We start from the raw sequence: 7,942 nt of genomic DNA on the forward strand, positions 1-7,942 counted from the left end.
GACCTCTGCTGGCTCTGAAAAGCTCATTTTCAACGTTCAATTCAGAATGTGATAAAACCAGATCCAGCCACTAAAAAGCATTTTCTTTTTGCTTTAGACAACATTTCATGCACTGTTAAATATGTTTAAGAAAGTTGCAAGTGAAAATCTATGTCTCTGACTGAGTTTGCATTACTGCTTGTTTTGACCTCTGCTGGCTCTGAAAAGCTCATTTTCAACGTTCAAATCAGAATGTGATAAAACCAGATCCAGCCACTAAAAAGCATTTTCTTTTTGATTTAGACAACATTTCATATACTGTTAAATATGTTTAAGAAAGTTGCAAGTGAAAATCTATGTCTATGACTGAGTTTGCATTACTGCTTGTTTTGACCTCTGCTGGCTCTGAAAAGCTCATTTTCACCGTTCAATTCAGAATGTGATAAAACCAGATCCAGCCACTAAAAAGCATTTTCTTTTTGCTTTAGACAACATTTCATGCACTGTTAAATATGTTTAAGAAAGTTGCAAGTGAAAATCTATGTCTCTGACTGAGTTTGCATTACTGCTTGTTTTGACCTCTGCTGGCTGAGTAAAGCTCATTTTCAACGTCCAATGCAGAATGTGATAAAACTAGATCCAGCTACTAAAATGCATCATTCTTTTTGTTTTAGACAACATTTCATGCACTGTTAAACTTGTTTAAGAAAGTTGCAAGTGAAAATCTATGTCTCTGACTGAGTTTGCATTACTGCTTGTTTTGACCTTTGCTGGCTGAGTAAAGCTCATTTTCAACGTCCAATGCAGAATGTGATAAAACCAGATCCAGCTACTAAAATGCATCATTCTTTTTGTTTTAGACAACATTTCATGCACTGTTAAACATGTTAAAGCAAGTTGCAAGTGAAAATCTATGTCTCTGACTGAGTTTGCATTACTGCTTATTTTGACCTCTGCTGGCTGAGAACAGCTCATTTTCAACGTTCAATTCAGAATGTGATAAAACCAGATCCAGCCACAAAAATGCATCATTCGTTTTGTTTTAGACAACATTTCATGCACTGTTAAACATGTTAAAGCAAGTTGCAAGTGAAAATCTATGTCTCTGACTGAGTTTGCATTACTGCTTATTTTGACCTCTGCTGGCTCTGAAAAGCTCATTTTCAACGTTCAATTCAGAATGTGATAAAACCAGATCCAGCCACAAAAATGCATCATTCGTTTTGTTTTAGACAACATTTCATGCACTGTTAAACATGTTAAAGCAAGTTGCAAGTGAAAATCTATGTCTCTGACTGAGTTTGCATTACTGCTTATTTTGACCTCTGCTGGCTCTGAAAAGCTCATTTTCAACGTTCAATTCAGAATGTGATAAAACCAGATCCAGCCACTAAAAAGCATTTTCTTTTTGTTTTAGACAACATTTCATGCACTGTTAAATATGTTTAAGAAAGGTGCAATTGAAAATCTATGTCTCTGACTGAGTTTGCATTACTGCTTATTTTGACCTCTGCTGGCTGAGTAAAGCTCATTTTCAACGTCCAATGCAGAATGTGATAAAACCAGATCCAGCTACTAAAATGCATCATTCTTTTTGTTTTAGACAACATTTTATGCACTGTTAAACATGTTAAAGCAAGTTGCAAGTGAAAATCTATGTCTCTGACTGAGTTTGCATTACTGCTTATTTTGACCTCTGCTGGCTCTGAAAAGCTCATTTTCAACGTTCAATTCAGAATGTGATAAAACCAGATCCAGCCACAAAAATGCATCATTCGTTTTGTTTTAGACAACATTTCATGCACTGTTAAATATGTTTAAGAAAGTTGCAAGTGAAAATCTATGTCTCTGACTGAGTTTGCATTACTGCTTGTTTTGACCTCTGCTGGCTGAGTAAAGCTCATTTTCAACGTCCAATGCAGAATGTGATAAAACCAGATCCAGCTACTAAAATGCATTATTCTTTTTGTTTTAGACAACATTTCATGCACTGTTAAACATGTTAAAGCAAGTTGCAAGTGAAAATCTATGTCTCTGACTGAGTTTGCATTACTGCTTGTTTTGACCTCTGCTGGCTGAGTAAAGCTCATTTTCAACGTCCAATGCAGAATGTGATAAAACCAGATCCAGCTACTAAAATGCATCATTCTTTTTGTTTTAGACAACATTTCATGCACTGTTAAACATGTTAAAGCAAGTTGCAAGTGAAAATCTATGTCTCTGACTGAGTTTGCATTACTGCTTGTTTTGACCTCTGCTGGCTGAGTAAAGCTCATTTTCAACGTCCAATGCAGAATGTGATAAAACCAGATCCAGCTACTAAAATGCATCATTCTTTTTGTTTTAGACAACATTTCATGCACTGTTAAACATGTTAAAGCAAGTTGCAAGTGAAAATCTATGTCTCTGACTGAGTTTGCATTACTGCTTATTTTGACCTCTGCTGGCTCTGAAAAGCTCATTTTCAACGTTCAATTCAGAATGTGATAAAACCAGATCCAGCCACAAAAATGCATCATTCGTTTTGTTTTAGACAACATTTCATGCACTGTTAAACATGTTAAAGCAAGTTGCAAGTGAAAATCTATGTCTCTGACTGAGTTTGCATTACTGCTTATTTTGACCTCTGCTGGCTCTGAAAAGCTCATTTTCAACGTTCAATTCAGAATGTGATAAAACCAGATCCAGCCACTAAAAAGCATTTTCTTTTTGTTTTAGACAACATTTCATGCACTGTTAAATATGTTTAAGAAAGGTGCAAGTGAAAATCTATGTCTCTGACTGAGTTTGCATTACTGCTTGTTTTGACCTCTGCTGGCTGAGTAAAGCTCATTTTCAACGTCCAATGCAGAATGTGATAAAACCAGATCCAGCTACTAAAATGCATCATTCTTTTTGTTTTAGACAACATTTCATGCACTGTTAAACATGTTAAAGCAAGTTGCAAGTGAAAATCTATGTCTCTGACTGAGTTTGCATTACTGCTTATTTTGACCTCTGCTGGCTGAGAACAGCTCATTTTCAACGTTCAATTCAGAATGTGATAAAACCAGATCCAGCCACAAAAATGCATCATTCTTTTTGTTTTAGACAACATTTCATGCACTGTTAAACATGTTAAAGCAAGTTGCAAGTGAAAATCTATGTCTCTGACTGAGTTTGCATTACTGCTTATTTTGACCTCTGCTGGCTCTGAAAAGCTCATTTTCAACGTTCAATTCAGAATGTGATAAAACCAGATCCTGCCACTAAAAAGCATTTTCTTTTTGTTTTAGACAACATTTCATGCACTGTTAAATATGTTTAAGAAAGTTGCAAGTGAAAATCTATGTCTATGACTGAGTTTGCATTACTGCTTATTTTGACCTCTGCTGGCTCTGAAAAGCTCATTTTCAACGTTCAATTCAGAATGTGATAAAACCAGATCCAGCCACTAAAAAGCATTTTCTTTTTGCTTTAGACAACATTTCATGCACTGTTAAATATGTTTAAGAAAGTTGCAAGTGAAAATCTATGTCTCTGACTGAGTTTGCATTACTGCTTGTTTTGACCTCTGCTGGCTCTGAAAAGCTCATTTTCAACGTTCAAATCAGAATGTGATAAAACCAGATCCAGACACTAAAAAGCATTTTCTTTTTGATTTAGACAACATTTCATATACTGTTAAATATGTTTAAGAAAGTTGCAAGTGAAAATCTATGTCTATGACTGAGTTTGCATTACTGCTTATTTTGACCTCTGCTGGCTCTGTAAAGCTCATTTTCACCGTTCAATTCAGAATGTGATAAAACCAGATCCAGCCACTAAAAAGCATTTTCTTTTTGCTTTAGACAACATTTCATGCACTGTTAAATATGTTTAAGAAAGTTGCAAGTGAAAATCTATGTCTCTGACTGAGTTTGCATTACTGCTTGTTTTGACCTCTGCTGGCTGAGTAAAGCTCATTTTCAACGTCCAATGCAGAATGTGATAAAACTAGATCCAGCTACTAAAATGCATCATTCTTTTTGTTTTAGACAACATTTCATGCACTGTTAAACATGTTAAAGCAAGTTGCAAGTGAAAATCTATGTCTCTGACTGAGTTTGAATTACTGCTTATTTTGACCTCTGCTGGCTGAGAACAGCTCATTTTCAACGTTCAATTCAGAATGTGATAAAACCAGATCCAGCCACAAAAATGCATCATTCTTTTTGTTTTAGACAACATTTCATGCACTGTTAAACTTGTTTAAGAAAGTTGCAAGTGAAAATCTATGTCTCTGACTGAGTTTGCATTACTGCTTGTTTTGACCTTTGCTGGCTGAGTAAAGCTCATTTTCAACGTCCAATGCAGAATGTGATAAAACCAGATCCAGCTACTAAAATGCATCATTCTTTTTGTTTTAGACAACATTTCATGCCCTGTTAAACATGTTAAAGCAAGTTGCAAGTGAAAATCTATGTCTCTGACTGAGTTTGCATTACTGCTTATTTTGTCCTCTGCTGGCTCTGAAAAGCTCATTTTCAACGTTCAATTCAGAATGTGATAAAACCAGATCCAGCCACAAAAATGCATAATTCTTTTTGTTTTACACAACATTTCATGCACTGTTAAACATGTTAAAGCAAGTTGCAAGTGAAAATCTATGTCTCTGACTGAGTTTGCATTACTGCTTATTTTGACCTCTGCTGGCTGAGAACAGCTCATTTTCAACGTTCAATTCAGAATGTGATAAAACCAGATCCAGCCACAAAAATGCATCATTCGTTTTGTTTTAGACAACATTTCATGCACTGTTAAACATGTTAAAGCAAGTTGCAAGTGAAAATCTATGTCTCTGACTGAGTTTGCATTACTGCTTATTTTGACCTCTGCTGGCTCTGAAAAGCTCATTTTCAACGTTCAATTCAGAATGTGATAAAACCAGATCCAGCCACAAAAATGCATCATTCGTTTTGTTTTAGACAACATTTCATGCACTGTTAAACATGTTAAAGCAAGTTGCAAGTGAAAATCTATGTCTCTGACTGAGTTTGCATTACTGCTTATTTTGACCTCTGCTGGCTCTGAAAAGCTCATTTTCAACGTTCAATTCAGAATGTGATAAAACCAGATCCAGCCACTAAAAAGCATTTTCTTTTTGTTTTAGACAACATTTCATGCACTGTTAAATATGTTTAAGAAAGGTGCAATTGAAAATCTATGTCTCTGACTGAGTTTGCATTACTGCTTATTTTGACCTCTGCTGGCTGAGTAAAGCTCATTTTCAACGTCCAATGCAGAATGTGATAAAACCAGATCCAGCTACTAAAATGCATCATTCTTTTTGTTTTAGACAACATTTCATGCACTGTTAAACATGTTAAAGCAAGTTGCAAGTGAAAATCTATGTCTCTGACTGAGTTTGCATTACTGCTTATTTTGACCTCTGCTGGCTCTGAAAAGCTCATTTTCAACGTTCAATTCAGAATGTGATAAAACCAGATCCAGCCACAAAAATGCATCATTCGTTTTGTTTTAGACAACATTTCATGCACTGTTAAACATGTTAAAGCAAGTTGCAAGTGAAAATCTATGTCTCTGACTGAGTTTGCATTACTGCTTATTTTGACCTCTGCTGGCTGAGAACAGCTCATTTTCAACGTTCAATTCAGAATGTGATAAAACCAGATCCAGCTACTAAAATGCATCATTCTTTTTGTTTTAGACAACATTTCATGCACTGTTAAACATGTTAAAGCAAGTTGCAAGTGAAAATCTATGTCTCTGACTGAGTTTGCATTACTGCTTATTTTGACCTCTGCTGGCTGAGAACAGCTCATTTTCAACGTTCAATTCAGAATGTGATAAAACCAGATCCAGCCACAAAAATGCATTATTCTTTTTGTTTTAGAAAACATTTCATGCACTGTTAAACATGTTAAAGCAAGTTGCAAGTGAAAATCTATGTCTCTGACTGAGTTTGCATTACTGCTTATTTTGACCTCTGCTGGCTCTGAAAAGCTCATTTTCAACGTTCAATTCAGAATGTGATAAAACCAGATCCAGCCACTAAAAAGCATTTTCTTTTTGCTTTAGACAACATCTCATGCACTGTTAAATATGTTTAAGAAAGTTGCAAGTGAAAATCTATGTCTCTGACTGAGTTTGCATTACTGCTTGTTTTGACCTCTGCTGGCTGAGCAAAGCTCATTTTCAACGTCCAATGCAGAATGTGATAAAACCAGATCCAGCTACTAAAATGCATCATTCTTTTTGTTTTAGACAACATTTCATGCACTGTTAAACATGTTAAAGCAAGTTGCAAGTGAAAATCTATGTCTCTGACTGAGTTTGCATTACTGTGATTTGACCTCTGCTGGCTCTGAAAAGCTCATTTTCAACGTTCAATTCAGAATGTGATAAAACCAGATCCAGCCACTAAAAAGCATTTTCTTTTTGATTTAGACAACATTTCATATACTGTTAAATATGTTTAAGAAAGTTGCAAGTGAAAATCTATGTCTATGACTGAGTTTGCATTACTGCTTATTTTGACCTCTGCTGGCCCTGAAAAGCTCATTTTCAACGTTCAATTCAGAATGTGATAAAACCAGATCCAGCCACTAAAAAGCATTTTCTTTTTGCTTTAGACAACATTTCATGCACTGTTAAATATGTTTAAGAAAGTTGCAAGTGAAAATCTATGTCTCTGATTGAGTTTGCATTACTGCTTGTTTTGACCTCTGCTGGCTGAGTAAAGCTCATTTTCAACGTCCAATGCAGAATGTGATAAAACTAGATCCAGCTACTAAAATGCATCATTCTTTTTGTTTTAGACAACATTTCATGCACTGTTAAACATGTTAAAGCAAGTTGCAAGTGAAAATCTATGTCTCTGACTGAGTTTGCAATACTGCTTATTTTGACCTCTGCTGGCTGAGAACAGTTCATTTTCAACGTTCAATTCAGAATGTGATAAAACCAGATCCAGCCACTAAAAAGCATTTTCTTTTTGCTTTAGACAACATTTCATGCACTGTTAAATATGTTTAAGAAAGTTGCAAGTGAAAATCTATGTCTCTGATTGAGTTTGCATTACTGCTTGTTTTGACCTCTGCTGGCTGAGTAAAGCTCATTTTCAACGTCCAATGCAGAATGTGATAAAATCAGATCCAGCTACTAAAATGCATCATTCTTTTTATTTTAGACAACATTTCATGCACTGTTAAACATGTTAAAGCAAGTTGCAAGTGAAAATCTATGTCTCTGACTGAGTTTGCATTACTGCTTGTTTTGACCTCTGCTGGCTGAGTAAAGCTCATTTTCAACGTCCAATGCAGAATGTAATAAAACCAGATCCAGCTACTAAAATGCATCATTCTTTTTGTTTTAGACAACATTTCATGCACTGTTAAACATGTTAAAGCAAGTTGCAAGTGAAAATCTATGTCTCTGACTGAGTTTGCATTACTGCTTATTTTGACCTCTGCTGGCTCTGAAAAGCTCATTTTCAACGTTCAATTCAGAATGTGATAAAACCAGATCCAGCCACTAAAAAGCATTTTCTTTTTGTTTTAGACAACATTTCATGCACTGTTAAACATGTTAAAGCAAGTTGCAAGTGAAAATCTATGTCTCTGACTGAGTTTGCATTACTGCTTGTTTTGACCTCTGCTGGCTGAGTAAAGCTCATTTTCAACGTCCAATGCAGAATGTGATAAAACCAGATCCAGCTACTAAAATGCATCATTCTTTTTGTTTTAGACAACATTTCATGCACTGTTAAACATGTTAAAGCAAGTTGCAAGTGAAAATCTATGTCTCTGACTGAGTTTGCATTACTGCTTATTTTGACCTCTGCTGGCTGAGAACAGCTCATTTTCAACGTTCAATTCAGAATGTGATAAAACCAGATCCAGCCACAAAAATGCATCATTCTTTTTGTTTTAGACAACATTTCATGCACTGTTAAACATGTTAAAGCAAGTTGCAAGTGAAA

The 7,942-nt window shown here is 35.4% G+C and overlaps 1 long non-coding RNA gene across 1 annotated transcript; it reads right to left on the reverse strand.

Annotated features, from left to right (window-relative positions):
* Window positions 1-834: 834 nt before the first annotated feature.
* LOC148679554 (uncharacterized) lies at window positions 835-5,747 on the reverse strand. The gene is made up of 3 exons (XR_015945126.1): window positions 4,570-5,747; window positions 3,333-4,196; window positions 835-3,146 (listed from the first exon to the last, which is right to left on the reverse strand). It is a non-coding gene; the product is annotated as an uncharacterized LOC148679554 (long non-coding RNA).
* Window positions 5,748-7,942: the final 2,195 nt, after the last annotated feature.

Source organism: Danio rerio, chromosome 18, assembly GCF_052040795.2.
Source record: "Danio rerio strain M-AB ecotype USA chromosome 18, GRCz13ab, whole genome shotgun sequence".
NCBI classification, from domain to species: domain Eukaryota; kingdom Metazoa; phylum Chordata; class Actinopteri; order Cypriniformes; family Danionidae; genus Danio; species Danio rerio.